The 15,593-nt window shown below is 39.3% G+C and overlaps 1 long non-coding RNA gene across 1 annotated transcript in view; it reads right to left on the bottom strand.

The window, feature by feature from the left end:
- Positions 1-950, bottom strand: part of LOC122235775 — a 73,767-nt gene extending 72,817 nt beyond the window's left edge. Inside the window, exon 1 of the long non-coding RNA XR_006213808.1 lies at positions 35-950. This is a non-coding gene — a long non-coding RNA (uncharacterized LOC122235775). The remainder of the gene's footprint in view (positions 1-34) is intronic.
- Between the last annotated feature and the right edge of the window lie 14,643 nt (positions 951-15,593).

Below are 15,593 nucleotides of genomic sequence, written 5' to 3' on the forward strand. Positions count from 1 at the left end.
CTTGGAATTACACTGCTATAAACCAAGAACCTACCAGGAACTAGAAGACATCTATAACAGATCTATTCCTAGTTCCTTCAGAGGGAGCATAGATCTGCCAACACTAAAGTTCTAGACTTCTGTCTTCCAGAACTATGAGACAATGTTTCTATTGTTCAAAACCACCCAGTTTGTGGAACTTTATTACAGCAGCCCTAGGAAATTAACTTACACTCTCAGTACCTCTTCTCTCTCAGCCTACTAGCAACTGAAAAACTTTAATCAATTTTACCAGAAGGTTATTGATCTGTGATATACAGACAGAATCAAATATTCTCAACTCTTCATGAATATTTTAACTCACTAGGTGTCTCCTCAATTTAACAAACTTTTCTACTTGTATGTATGAAAAAATAGAAAATATCAGTGGGCTTCTTTCAGTCTCATGTCTCACCATCCAATTTTACCTGCATCTAGACCCATCCTTTGCTATCTCTTCTGCTACAATGGAAAAGATGTCCTATTTCTCCCCCATAGCATTCTGTCCATATCTGCCCTGGATTCCATCTCTTCCTGCCTTCAAGAACCATCTTCTGTTAGTTTTTGCCTTTCCTTCTATATTTCAACTTCTCAATTCCTTCTTACCCTTTCTACTGAATATTTAAATATTCTCAATCTCTCCTACCTTAAAAAGAGCAAGAAAAACAGTATTTCTCTTCTTTCCCCCAAATCTACTTCGAGCTAATATCTACATCTATCCTACAGTCTTATGCCCAAAGTTCCTGCTACAGTTGTCTATACTCCCTGACTCCTGATTCTTCAGCTCACTGAATCTGTCTTCTACTCCTGTCACTCAATGAAATACCATCACCGAGTTTATGCCTTTTTACTTAATCCAGCTACCATTTCCGATCCTTTCTTTTTTTTTTTTAATTTTTTTTCCAATATATGAAGTTTATTGTCAAATTGGTTTCCATACAACACCGAGTGCTCATCCCAAAAGGTGCCCTCCTCAATACCCATCACCCACCCTCCCCTCCCTCCCACCACCCATCAACCTTAGCAGTCTTCAACTCTGTTGTCACCTTTTTCTTTTAATGCTCCCTTCTCATAGATACCAACAGCACACTCGCCTGGTTTTCTTTCCACCTCTCTGTTCCAGCCTCCTCTGGGAGTTTTTCTTCCTCTGTTCATCCCTTAAATCTGGATTGTTTCTGTCCTCCACACTTTTTTTATACTGCCCTCCTTCCCTTGATTACATCCTCTCCTTGGCTGCAGTTACAATCAGACTTTGCATATTGTAATTAATTTTCAGTCAGCATCTATCCCTCCAGTTTTCCAGTGAGTATCAGTGAACCACAGAGGCTGAAAGGTAAATAATTTTCTAGACTCCCTTGCTTCTTGAGTTCTATATGTGAATTAAATTTCACCAAATAAATGCATTAGCAAGAGATTTGGAAGGCAGAAGTGGGTGAAGACCATCTTTCTGCAGGTTTGACAGTTTCTTCTGGCAAAGCAACACTGTGGAAGCATGGTTTTTCCACATCATCATTCCACCTCCATGGATGAAGAGCAGTGTGACAGCACCAGTGGTAACATCTTGGTTTTGTTTTTCTGATTTTTGGATTACAGATACAGGGGTGTGTTCTCGGACTCAATATCTCCAGGGACAACCTTAAAATTTCTTCCTGATTTTATCAGAATGAAGAACTTCTCCAAAAGGTCAATTCTGCTCCAAATCTATTTTGCTAGTCAATCTAACAATTTGTTAATTTGTTAATTTCCTTGAGTCTCAGCTAACTAAGTGGATTCAATCCCCTTTTTTCTAAAACAACTAAAATGGTTTCTGCTTCTTGCATTAAAGCTTTATTGATAGAGAATTTGAATCCTAGAATCTGGGCATTATTGCAACAAAAATGAAAATATGTGGTATTAGCTTGGTGGCTGGGTAGTTGGTGACAAAAGAATAGACATCACAGAGTGAAAACTTAGGCATATTTGTTTTATGGTGCAAAAGGTTTCAGTAAAACTGTCACTTGCAACACTTGCACACCAACCATATGCTGACAGAGCCTACAATTCAAGTGGAAATAATTGGAAAAACTCCTGTCAGTGTGAACCAGCTGCTTCTCACCTCTTACCAAAGTCGTAAGGCAGTCATGAATGCGTGCTAGTTATAAGAGGTGATTCTGGCTCTAAAGAAGTGGCAAAGAGAAAAACAAGCTGTAGCCTAGCCTTTCTCAAGCATGCCCTTTAAGATTTACCAGACAGATAATGGGAACTTGCTCCTGGTAAAAATTTTCACTGACAAAATTCAGACTGAGAGAGCTGCCTTCCAACTGAAGGTTTTCTTTCAGACAACTTTAATTTGGGGGTGAGTGGCAGGTATGGACAGAGCATGAAGGGAAGACCAGAGATTTCAATCACCCTAAGCCCAGATGATATGCTTTGCTGTGGTTACCTGGAAACACAAGATGCATACCGACTCTGAGGGAAATTTATTGCTAAAAATAACTTGCAAACCTGGCTAACAAAAGCCTGTAACATTTTTTTTTAAATCTCTAAAGCAAAATCTGGATCCCTAAACCTGTACCCTCAGGAAGCAGGTGTGAAAGATGCTTAACTTCCTAATGAGGACATAGCCCTACTACCCACTTGCAATATGACCACAGAAAACAGAGGGTGGGGGAATCCCTCCCTGACAGCAGATTCAGGGATTGAAAGAGTAACCAAACTTACTTTTTACTGTCAGGGTAGGGAGTTTTTCTAATGTCTTCCAGTGGAATCTGAAAATTGCTAGAGATCAGCAATTCTCATGCATTTCCAATTCTTTCATTTTCTGAATAGGGGTTTGTATTGCAGTTATTTGATTCCTATCCCATCTTGGTATACTGGTCCTGGAAGAGGAGAAAACGTTTTTTTTTTTTTCTTTTTTGGTTTTTAGATCACTGGATCAAAAGATCCACATTCAGTCCTAATTGAAAGCACACATATCACCCAGAGATTGGATTTTGCATCACTTAGCAATCCTGGACTTTGAGCTAATGCAGTAAACAAATAATACTTAGAGATTCTCTTTCTAGAATAGGGGTGAACGTGTTCTGTGTGTAAAAAAATTAGGAGTACACTCTGATTTTTGGGCCACCAAAGTGCCAGACTTTGGCAGAGGCTGACATTTGTGTCCTTGATATCTGTTCTTTGCTTCTTCTGTAGTAATAGAAGTTTCAGGTAGGAACGTGGCCACAGAGCTAAAGATTTCTTAGCTTTCTTTGTAGCTATGTGTGCTCATGTAACTAGGTTTCAGCTAAGGGATGTGAACAGAATTCAGGTATGAAGCTTCTATTCATGTTTTTAAAAACATAGTACAACTAGCTTGCTTTTTCTCCATTTCCTGCTGGTCAACTGTAAAATAATCACCTTGGAACACAATACAAAAGCCATGCCCAAGAACCTGCATCCTTGGGTGAACTTCATGGTACAAGTTGCCCTGTTTGCCATGGACCACCTACATCAGAACTTTAGGTAAGAAGGAAATGGATTAAACCTGCTTAAGTCACTGTTGCCTTAGCCTTTGTTACAGTAGCATAGTCTTCTATTACCCAGGGCCTTCCCCTAGCAATTCCTCCTGCCTACCATACTCTGCCCCACCCCATTTATAGACTCGGCTGACATCATCTTAAAAACTCCTCTTCCTTCAGTACTCATTTAGAAGTGGCTCCCTTCCCCCACTGCCCACCACCACCTAAGGTTCTCTCCTACTACTTTTGTGCAATCCCATATGATATTTCATTTGCTATATCAGTTTGTTGTTTTTTGTTTTTTGGGGTTTTGTTTTTTGGTTTCACATTCTTATCCATCTTCCTCATTAGAGTACATCTCCTTGAGGCAGTTGAAACAATGTCCTGTTCATCATGGGTTCCCTAGTGTCTACTGCCTGGGATATAATAAGCAACAAATAGATGTTTGTAGGAGTAAGAGGTCCATTTTTGGATCTGAACTAAATTTCTTGAATGGCCTTCCTTTGACACTGCTTCACTTGTAACATGTTTCTACAGCACTGACCCAAAGGATTGCAATATAAGTAGATTAGAGGGTTTGTAGGGTATAATTGCCTAAGTCTATGGCTGAGCCTTACTTTTGTATATGGGCCATGATAATCACTTAGTTCTCAAAAAGCAAAACAATGTACAGAGATAAGAATGTGGTGTAGAGAGAAAAGCCTGGGGACCGTCAGAAGACCTGAATACGTATCTTAGTACAATCACATACTAGTCTTGTGTCAATCATAGATTATAGAATCGTTACTTCTCATTACCTGATAGAAACTGGTGTTCTGTCACACATACCACAGTTTCTCTGAGGCCAGCAAGAGGAGAGTAGATCTAAGAAATGTCACACTTTTAGGAAGTTTTCTTTAAAAAATGGAGGAAAATTAGGAAAGCTGTTTACAACTTAGGTTTTTGTTTTACACTGTCCATTTATTTTTCTAACATATTTCTTTAGAAATAATATGATAATGAAAGATATGAAGAAGTAAATAGCAATCTGCTAAATTATTAAGTTGCAGTATGAACACATTTAACTTTTCATTAGATTGATAGGGAAAAATTTGCTTCCACCCTCAGCTTTATTCTCAGTAATATTTTATACTGAATTTATGCTCTTCAACCAGTATTTTAAAACTAATAAACTCCTTGAAGGTGTATATATTTTCCTGTTAGCTTCTACAAAAACTTCGTTTAAACAAGTTATCTGATTTTATATTAGAAAAAATTGTTTGGGGGAAAATGGGGCTTTTTGATTTTGGAGGGAAGATGGCAGCATAGGAGGACGCTGGGCTCACCCCGTCTTGCAGATCTCTTAGATTCCACCCACACCTGCCAAAATAACCCAGAAAACCACCAAAAGTCTAGCAGAACGGATTCTCCGGAGCCAAGCATAGACGAGAAGCCCACGGAAGAGGGTAGGAAGGGCGGAGAGGCAGTGCGCGCTACACGGACTGGCGGGAGGGAGCTGGGGCAGAGGGGCAGCCGACCGGCCAAGCAGAGACCCCAAGTCTGGCTGGCAAAAGCAGAGGGGCCGGACTGAGTGTGTTCAGACAGCAAGCGGGACTTAACATCTGGAGGGTTATAAGTTAATAGCTCTGCTCAGAGAGCGGGAAGGCTGGAGGACAACAGGAAGGAGAGTTGCTGAGCCCCAGGACGACAGAGCTCAGTTTGGCAGGGAACAAAGGCGCTTGCCAGCGCCATCTCCCTCGCCCATCCCCCAGCCAAAATCCCAAAGGGAACCAGCTCCTGCCAGGGAACTTGCTTGCACCACGCAAACACCCAACGCTGTGCTTCTGCGGACCCATCCCTCTGGCGGGTCTGACTCCCTCCTGGTGCCACAGGGCCCCTCCCAAAGTGGACCTCCAAAGGAAAAGCGAGTTGAGCCTGCCCCTCCCTCCCTGTGCACCTTGCCGGTCCACCCCAGCTAATACACCAGATCCCCAGCACCACAAGCCTGGCAGTGTGCAAGTAGCCCAGACGGGCCACGCCACCCCACAGTGAATCCCGCCCCTAGGAGAGGAGGGGAAGAGAAGGCACACACCAGTCTGACTGTGGCCCCAATGGTGGGCTGGGGGCAGACATCAGGTCTGACTGCGGCCCCGCCCACCAACGCAAGTTATTCAAGAAAGCACAGGGGAAGTGCCCCGTAGTTCCGCACCACTCCAGGGACTATCCAAAATGATGAAACGGGAGAATTCCCCTCAAAAGAATCTCCAGGAAATAAGGACAGCTAACGAACTGATCAAAAAGGATTTAAACAATAAAACAGAAAGTGAATTTAGAATAATAGTCATAAAATGAATCTCTGGGCTTCAAAACAGTATAGAGGACAGCAGAGAATCTATTGCTACAGAGATCAAGGGATTAAGGAACAGTCAGGAGGAACTAAAAAATGCTATAAATGAACTGCAAAATAAAATGGAGACAACCACAGCTCAGATTGAAGAGGCAGAGGAGAGAATAGGTGAACTAGAAGATAAAATTATGGAAAAAGAGGAAGCTGAGAAAAAGAGAGATAAAAAAATCCAGGAGTATGAGGGGAGAATTAGAGAACTAAGTGATGCACTAAAGAGAAATAATATACGCATAATTGGTATTCCAGAGGAGGAAGAGAGAGGGAAAGGTGCTGAAGGTGTACTTGAAGAAATCATAGCTGAGAACTTCCCTGATCTGGGGAAGGAAAAAGGCATTGAAATCCAAGAGGCACAGAGAACTCCCTTCAGACGTAACTTGAATCGATCTTCTGCACAACATATCATAGTGAAACTGGCAAAATACAAGGTTAAAGAAAATTCTGAAAGCAGCTAGAGATAAACGTGCTCTAACATATAAAGGGAGACCTATAAGACTCGTGACTGATCTCTCTACTGAAACTTGGCAGGCCAGAAAGGAATGGCAGAAGATCTTCAATGTGATGAACAGAAAAAAATATGCAGCCGAGAATCCTTTTTCCAGCAAGTCTGTCATTTAGAATAGAAGGAGAGAGAAAGGTCTTCCCAAACAAACAAAAACTGAAGGCATTCGTCACCACTAAACCAGCCCTACAAGAGATCCTAAGGGGGATCCTGTGAGACAAAGTACCAGAGACATCGCTGCAAGCATGAAACCTAAGGACATCACAATGACTCTAAACCTATATTATTCTATAATAACACTGAATGTAAATGGACTAAATGCACCAACCAAAAGACATAGGGTATCAGAATGGATAAAAAAACAAGACCCATCTATTTGCTGTCGACAAGAGACTCATTTTAGACCTGAGGACACCTTTAGATTGAGAGTGAGGGGATGGAGAACTATTTATCATGCCACTGGAAGTCAGAAGAAAGCTGGAGTAGCCATACTTATATCAGACAAACTAGACTTTAAATTGAAGGCTGTAACAAGAGATGAAGAAGGGCATTATATAATAATCACAGGGTCTATCCACCAGGAAGAGCTAACAATTATAAATGTCTATGCACCGAATACGGGAGCCCCCAAATATATAAAACAATTAATCACAAACATAAGCAACCTTATTGATAAGAATGTGGCAATTGCAGGGGACTTTAACACCCCACTTACAGAAATGGATAGGTCATCTAGACACACGGTCAATAAAGAAACAAGGGCCCTGAATGATACATTGGATCAGATGGAATTGACAGATATATTTAGAACTCTGCATCCCAAAGCAACAGAATATACTTTCTTCTCGAGTGCACATGGAACATTCCCCAAGATAGATCACATACTGGATCACAAAACAGCCCTTCATAAGTATACAAGAATTGAACTCATACCATGCATACTTTCAGACCACAATGCTATGAAGCTTGAAATCAACCACAGGAAAAAGTCTGGAAAACCTCCAAAAGCATGGAGGTTAAAGAACACCCTACTAAAGAATGAATGGGTCAACCAGGCAATTAGAGAAGAAATTAAAAAATATTTGTAAACAAACAAAAATGAAAATACAACAATCCAAATGCTTTGGGATGCAGCGAAGGCAGTCCTGAGAGGAAAATACATTGCAATCCAGGCCTATCTCAAGAAACAAGAAAAATCCCAAATACAAAATCTAACAGCACACCTAAAGGAAATAGAAGCAGAACAGCAAAGACACCCCAAACCCAGCAGAAGAAGAGAAATAATAAAGATCAGAGCAGAAATAAACAATATAGAATCTAAAAAAACGGTAGAGCAGATCAACGAAACCAAGAGTTGGTTTTTTGAAAAAATAAACAAAATTGACAAACCTCTAGCCAGGCTTCTCAAAAAGAAAAGGGAGATGACCCAAATGGATAAACTCATGAATGAAAATGGAATTATTACAACCAATCCCTCAGAGATACAAGCAATTATCAGGGAATACTATGAAAAATTATATGCCAACAAACTGGACAACCTGGAAGAAATGGACAAATTCCTAAGCACCCACACACTTCCAAACCTCAATCAGGAGGAAATATAAAGCTTGAACAGACCCATAACCAGCGAAGAAATTGAATCAGTCATCAAAAATCTCCCAACAAATAAGAGTCCAGGACCAGATGGCTTCCCAGGGGAGTTCTACCAAACGTTTAAAGCAGAGATAATACCTATCCTTCTCAAGCTATTCCAAGAAATGGAAAGGGAAGGAAAACTTCCAGACTCATTCTATGAAGCCAGTATAACTTTGATTCCTAAACCAGACAGAGACCCAGTTAAAAAAGAGAACTACAGGCCAATATCCCTGATCAATATGGATGCAAAAATTCTCAATAAGATACTAGCAAATCGAATTCAACAGCATATAAAAAGAATTATTCAGCATGATCAAGTGGGATTCATTCCTGGGATGCAGGGCTGGCTCAATATTCGTGAATCAATCAACGTGATACATCACATTAATAAAAGAAAAGAGAAGAACCATATGATCCTGTCAATCGATGCAGAAAAGGCCTCTGACAAAATGCAGCAACCTTTCTTTTCTTTTTTTTTTTAATTTTTTTTTTAACGTTTATTTATTTTTGAGACAGAGAGAGACAGAGCATGAACGGGGGAGGGGCAGAGAGAGAGGGAGACACAGAATCAGAAGCAGGCTCCAGGCTCTGAGCCATCAACCCAGAGCCCAACTCGGGGCTCGAACTCACAGACCGCGAGATCGTGACCTGAGCTGAAGTTAGACGCTTAACCAACTGAGCCACCCAGGCGCCCCTCAGCAACCTTTCTTAATAAAAACCCTCGAGAAAGTCGGGATAGAAGGAACATACTTAAAGATCATAAAAGCCATTTATGAAAAGCCCACAGCTAATATCATCCTTAATGGGGAAAAACTGAGAGCTTTTTCCCTGAGATCAGGAACATGACGGGGATGCCCACTCTCACCGCTGTTGTTTAACATAGTGTTGGAAGTTCTAGCATCAGCAATCAGACAACAAAAGGAAATCAAAGGCATCAAAATTGGCAAAGATGAAGTTAAGCTTTCACTTTTTGCAGATGACATGATATTATACATGGAAAATCCGATAGACTCCACCAGAAGTCTGCTAGAACTGATACATGAATTCAGCAAAGTTGCAGGATACAAAATCAATGTACAGAAATCAGTTGCATTCTTATACACTAATAATGAAGCAACAGAAAGACAAATAAAGAAACTGATCCCATTCACAATTGCACCAAGAAGCATAAAATACCTAGGAATAAATCTAACCAAAGATGTAAAAGATCTGTATGCTGAAAACTATAGAAAGCTTATGAAGGAAATCAAAGAAGATATAAAGAAATGGAAAAACATTCCGTGCTCATGGATTGGAAGAATAAATATTGTCAAAATGTCAATACTACCCAAAGCTATCTACACATTCAATGCAATCCCAATCAAAATTGCACCAGCATTCTTCTCGAAACTAGAACAAGCCATCCTAAAATTCATATGGAACCACAAAAGGCCCGGAATAGCCAAAGTAATATTGAAGAAGACCAAAGCAGGAGGTATCACAATCCCAGACTTTAGCCTCTAGCACAAAGCTGTAATCATCAAGACAGCATGGTATTGGCACAAAAACAGACACATAGACCAATGGAATAGAATAGAAACCCCAGAACTAGACCCACAAACGTATGGCCAACTAATCTTTGACAAAGCAGGAAAGAATATCCAATGAAAAAAAGACAGTCTCTTTAACAAATCGTGCTGGGAGAACTGGCCAGCAACATGCAGAAGGTTGAAACTAGACCACTTTCTCACACCATTCACAAAAATAAACTCAAAATGGATAAAGGACCTGAATGTGAGGCAGGAAACCATCAAAACCCAGAGGAGAAAGCAGGAAAAGACCTCTCTGACCTCAGCTGTAGCAATTTCTTACTTGATGCATCCCCAAAGGCAAGGGAATTAAAAGCAAAAATGAACTACTGGGACCTCATGAAGATAAAAAGCTTCTGCACAGCAAAGGACACAATCAACAAAACTAAAAGGCAACCAACGGAATGGGAAAAGATATTTGCAAATGACATACCAGACAAAGGGCTAGCATCCAAAATCTATAAAGAGCTCACCAAACTCCACACCTGAAAAACAAATAATCCAGTGAAGAAATGGGCAGAAAACATGAAGAGACACTTCTCTAAAGAAGACATCGGGATGGCCAACAGGCACATGAAAAGATGCTCAATGTCGCTCCTCATCAGGGAAATACAAATCAAAACCACACTCAGATATCACCTCACGCCAGTCAGAGTGGCCAAAATGAACAAATCAGGAGACTATAGATGCTGGAGACGATGTGGAGAAACAGAACCCTCTTGCACTGTTGGTGGGAATGCAAATTGGTGCAGCCGCTCTGGAAAACAGTGTGGAGGTTCCTCAGAAAATTAAAAATAGACCTACCCTATGACCCAGCAGTAGCACTGCTAGGAATTTACCCAAGGGATACAGGAGTACTGATGCATAGGGGCACTTGTACCCCAATGTCTATAGCAGCACTCTCAACAATAGCCAAATTATGGAAAGAGCCTAAATGTCCATCAACTGATGAATGGATAAAGACATTGTGGTTTATATACACAATGGAATACTACATGGCAATGAGAAAGAATGAAATATGGCCCTTTGTAGCAACGTGGATGGAACTGGAGAGTGTGATGCTAAGTGAAATAAGCCATACAGAGAAAGGCAGATACCATATGTTTTCACTCTTATGTGGATCCTGAGAAACTTAACAGAAACCCATGGGGGAGGGGAAGAAAAAAAAAAAGAGGTTAGAGTGGGAGAGAGCCAAAGCATAAGAGACTCTTAAAAACTGAGAACAAACTGAGGGTTGGGAGGGGTGGGAAGGAGGGGAGATTGGGTGATGGGTATTGAGGAGGGCACCTTTTGTGATGAGCACTGGGTGCTGTATGGAAACCAATTTGACAATAAATTTCATATATTGAAAAAAAAGAAAAAAAAGAAAAAATTGTTTGGTTAGTAAAATTACCATCAAGAAAAAAGTCAAGTCTTTCTCAGGAGAAAAAAAGTAAATTGATGGTCTGAAAGAAAAGCTAATACATTCATTGAGTCATATTGCATCAAAGTGAGAAATTCCTGTTTCCATGAAAAACTTTAGTAACATTCTTATCTAGTTTATATGGACAGAAAACTAGACAGGGAATTTTCAGTAATTTTGATCCCCAAATGCTCAAAATACATAGTAAGATCAGTGTAATATTTTGTCAAAATTTTTCCATAATTTTGAAAGTAAAAACTGCAATCTAATGGAATTTTCCTGAATAAACCAGTTACTTGATTCACTGCATCAGTGTTTGTTTTGGTATCATATAGATATGGAATTTCAGAAAAGGACTTAAAATCTGAAAGAGTCATTATGGTCTACCCTGAAAAACTCCAGGTTTGCTTGACTATGAACTTAAGACCAAGTCTAGAAGGGCCCTGGCATCTCCTTCGGGAGCATACGAGCAGGTCTGGCTTCTGTTAATGAAGCACAAATAAAGTAGGTCATATAAACATGCGGAGCAACTGAAAGTGGGGCTGCCCTAAAATAGCAATGGCAATACCAGTTTTACTGAATATCCCAAAAAAGGTTAGATAACATGAAATGTCCCTAATTAGGGAGGGTTAACAATAAAATATTATAATCAGAGAAAGAAGCATTTTTAATCTGAGAGATACCACTCAAGGAATCTATAAAGTGATTCTGAAATGATTTTATAAGCAGTGGCGGAAGAGTAATAAACTGGGAGCTCACAATCAGACAAGTGATTGAAACTAACTGCAGCCAAGTTCAGAGACCTGGAGTCATAGCACTGGGACTTAATAGGCATGAATATTGTTCACCAGCCTAGGGTTTAGATTTTAATACCTCTATGTCACTAAGAAATAGACAAACTAAGGAACACAACTTTTCTGAACAACGATGCCAAGCTGGGCAAGCTGACAAGAGAATTGTAGAAGCTCTGTTGGGAAAAAAAGACTCTAACTCACACGAAGCTTGCTTAGAATTTTATTCTTGGCTTGGCTACAGAGGAAAGAAAGGAAAGAAAGGAGGCAGTTTTGATGGAGAAGGTGTCAAGAGATAGGTGTTCCAGGGAGAATGATAACTAAAACCTTTCTCAGTCTGAGTCTTAAATGGTGTGACTCTGAAAATATGTACATATATTTAGTATAATTTGCTTGGGCTATTCCTTGAACTTTATTGCTTAAAAAAATACATACATACATATATATATATATATATATATATATATATATATATTTTTTTTTTTTTTTTTTTTTTTTTTAACAAATCTATAGACTGTTGGTTGGGATTTACCAGTCCTGAGATCAATCTGAATGGCTCTGCTCTCTACCAAGCTTTACATCTCAGGCCAACTCACAATTAATGGCATCAAAGAGGCCAAGAACAAAATACAGAGACCTCACATATGTTATTTTAAAGATTTATTTCAAATTACAGAGAAGTATCCCTGATTCATCAAAAATGGTAACAAATGGGAAAGCAGAAAGAAATAGAAAAAAGTATTTGATATGACAGTTTTGACATAGTAACAAGAAATTTATGTTGTATTTTGATAAAACCTTAAAAGGAACCCACTACTAAAAAAAAATCATTCAATAACTTATGCCACAAACACCTTAATCTCTACCCACATCTAAACCCCATTCTTGAATTTCACCATTAAGACATAGATTAAATTTGTGAAATTGAGTGAGATTTGGGAAGGAGATAGGGTCAGGAATAGGTAGGAGAGCAGGTGAAGCTATGCTTGGAGATGGGAGGAGAGACTAACTGTGGCTCAGGTAAAGCTCAGGGATGAGGGATGTCAGAGATGGGCTGAGTGCCACAAAGGAGTAAGCTAACATGTATATTGATTCATATTGAAGCCATTACCCACATGGTTCAGTTGGGAACAGTTGCAATATTCCGAGAAGAGTGGGATAATAAGAATTCTGATTTTCATTTATGTTGTTTCCCAAATAGTAAGGGGAATTACAGATTCTACATAACCCTCTCCAAATGTAGAGTAGGTGAGAACCTTCTCCAGTGTATATGAAAAGGGCAAAGCCTAAGAACAGTCATATATTATTAATTTTCTGCTAGTCACCCATACATTACATGGTAATTTTAAAAGATAAATACCTAAATTTTGTAGTTACAAAATAGGTTTAAAAATCTGTACGTCCATGATAACTAAATAATGGTCATGTTGAAATGTCACTACTCAAGAGAAGAGTACGAGGGTAAAACCCCACTAGAAAAACGGGAATAAACTTGTCTTTTTATTCCACATGGTAATGAAAGCTGAACACTTAAGATCCAAAACTAGTGACACAGAGGGCTATAAAGATGTTTCGTCCTATCATAAAAGCATTATCTTATATTCAAAACTTGCTAATGTGATCAGTCTTAGATATAAATCTGCATCAGCCACTCTCTTATTTAGGTCCAAATTCGTTACCAAATTATGTATTAATTAGCTTTGCAGAAATGACAAGCAACTAAAAAGTATTAATGGCTTAATGACAAACATTAAATTTTCCTCATGTTACATATCAGTGGCTGTGGGTCATCTGCCATGATTCTGTTCCACATGTCTTCCCCTCAGATCACCCAGGATTAAGGAGCATTCCTTATGTGGGACAGGAATTCTCGGAGGAAGTTGGATACACACAATGGTCCTTAAAACTTCTGCTTGGATGAAGTAAACATCTCATCTGCTTATATGTCATTGGCCAAAGCAAGTCATATGAACAAGCCCAGTATAATGGCCTGGGATACAAACTCATCCAATGGAAGTCACCGTAAGTCACATGGCAATGGTGGGTTATATCATCCTTTTACAAGAAAGGGAAGTATGCAACTGGTATTGAAAACACAGACAATTTATATTGTAAGCTTTGGGGAGATACTGAATGGTTTTTATAAGGGTTGTAGCAGATTTAGATTTGTGTTAAAGATTGACTACCACAGAAAATTTTGAAGGGAAACGAATGCTTCCATGACAAGATAAAATATTTTCCCAGCTCCTGTCTACATCAGTAGTTCTGGGTTTTCTTGGTGGCCATTCAGGCTCACTTGTTCATGGCTTTCTATTCTTCTGAAAGTACACTCTGAAAGGTCACCTGTAACCCATGATTTCCCTTTACAATCCATAGTTAACCTGTGCTTTCTTCAGCATTTAACATTGTTGATCACATTCTCTTTAGATTGAAATATTTCCCTCCTCCCTTGGATTTTAGAACTTAACTCTCTTCTGCCTCTTCTCTGGCCCTTTCTGTTTACTTCAAGGGTTCTTATTCTTTTCATTTTGCAAAGTGGGGTGGCTCTCTTGAGTGCCATCCTTGGCCACAATTTCTTCCTTCTGTGCTCAGTATGTATTTTCTCATTCATAACTATAACCATCTCCAGAGTTAGAATAATTTCACAGCTGTGATTCTAACCCTGATCCTGCTCCTGACCTTGAAATTCATGATTCCATCCTAGGCATTTTCCCAAATCGTCCATGTTTCCATGAACCTCCAGAACTTCATAGTCATGTACTTCTATCTGAAATACCTTTCCCCTTTACAGCCTAACCCTTGTTTATATTTTTACATTCAACTCAAATATTCTCTCTCTAGAAAGCTCTTTCCAGTTTCCTTTTGTGGGTTGACAGCCTCTTCCATGAGAGTCCTTTGCACAGCTCCATCATGGCACTCAACACACCATACTGTCATTGCTAGTTTGCTTGCTTTTCTCTCCTTTAGACTACTCAGATCCTTTAGGCAAAAGACAGTTATTTGTTTTTGTATACATAGCAACAACCCCATGTCTAGCACATACATACATAGTTTCAGGATTTCAGACTCAAAAATGTTTTAAAATGACTGAATGAATAAAGAATGAGTAAGTTAGTGAGAGATAGGTAGGATTCCTTTGAATCAGGGGGTAAGTTTGGAGACTGAGAAAGAGTCAAAGAATCTTATGATTCTTTTTAAGAAAAGTTCAAGGCTACATGTCTTCTACAAAGGTAATAAATACAATTTAGGACACCTTTTGAGAATTTTTTAAATTGTCAAGTTTTATTTACTAAAATTATCTAAAAGATAATTTTATTCAAATTTTATAAATTATCTTATAAGCAGATGTTCATGTATTTTTATTGTTCATGTTTTCATTTGTGTTTATGATCATGTTGTTGTAAAGTGGAACTATTTTAATTATTCCTGGCTTTATCAGACAGGGGTTCAATCAGAGAATCAAGGCCATTAGGGATCTATCTATATGTCTGTCTATCTACCTATCTTTGAATTTGTTATAGAGATTTGACCTTACACAATTGTGGGAGCTGGTTAAAAAGCAGTCTCTAAGGGCACCTGGGTGGCTCAGTTGGTTAAGCTTCCAACTTCAGCTCAGGTCATGATCTCACAGCTCGTGAGTTCAAGACTGCATCGGGCTCTGTGCTGACAGTTCGGAGCCTGGAGCCTCCTTCAGATTCTGTATCTCCCTCTCTCTCTGCCCCTCCCCTGCTCACACACTCACTCTCTCTCTCTCTCTCTCTCTCTCTCTCTCTCTCTGTCTCAAAAATAAATAAACATTAAAAATTTAAAAAAAA

The sequence above is a fragment of the Panthera tigris genome, chromosome F3 (assembly GCF_018350195.1).
Source record: "Panthera tigris isolate Pti1 chromosome F3, P.tigris_Pti1_mat1.1, whole genome shotgun sequence".
NCBI lineage: Eukaryota > Metazoa > Chordata > Mammalia > Carnivora > Felidae > Panthera > Panthera tigris.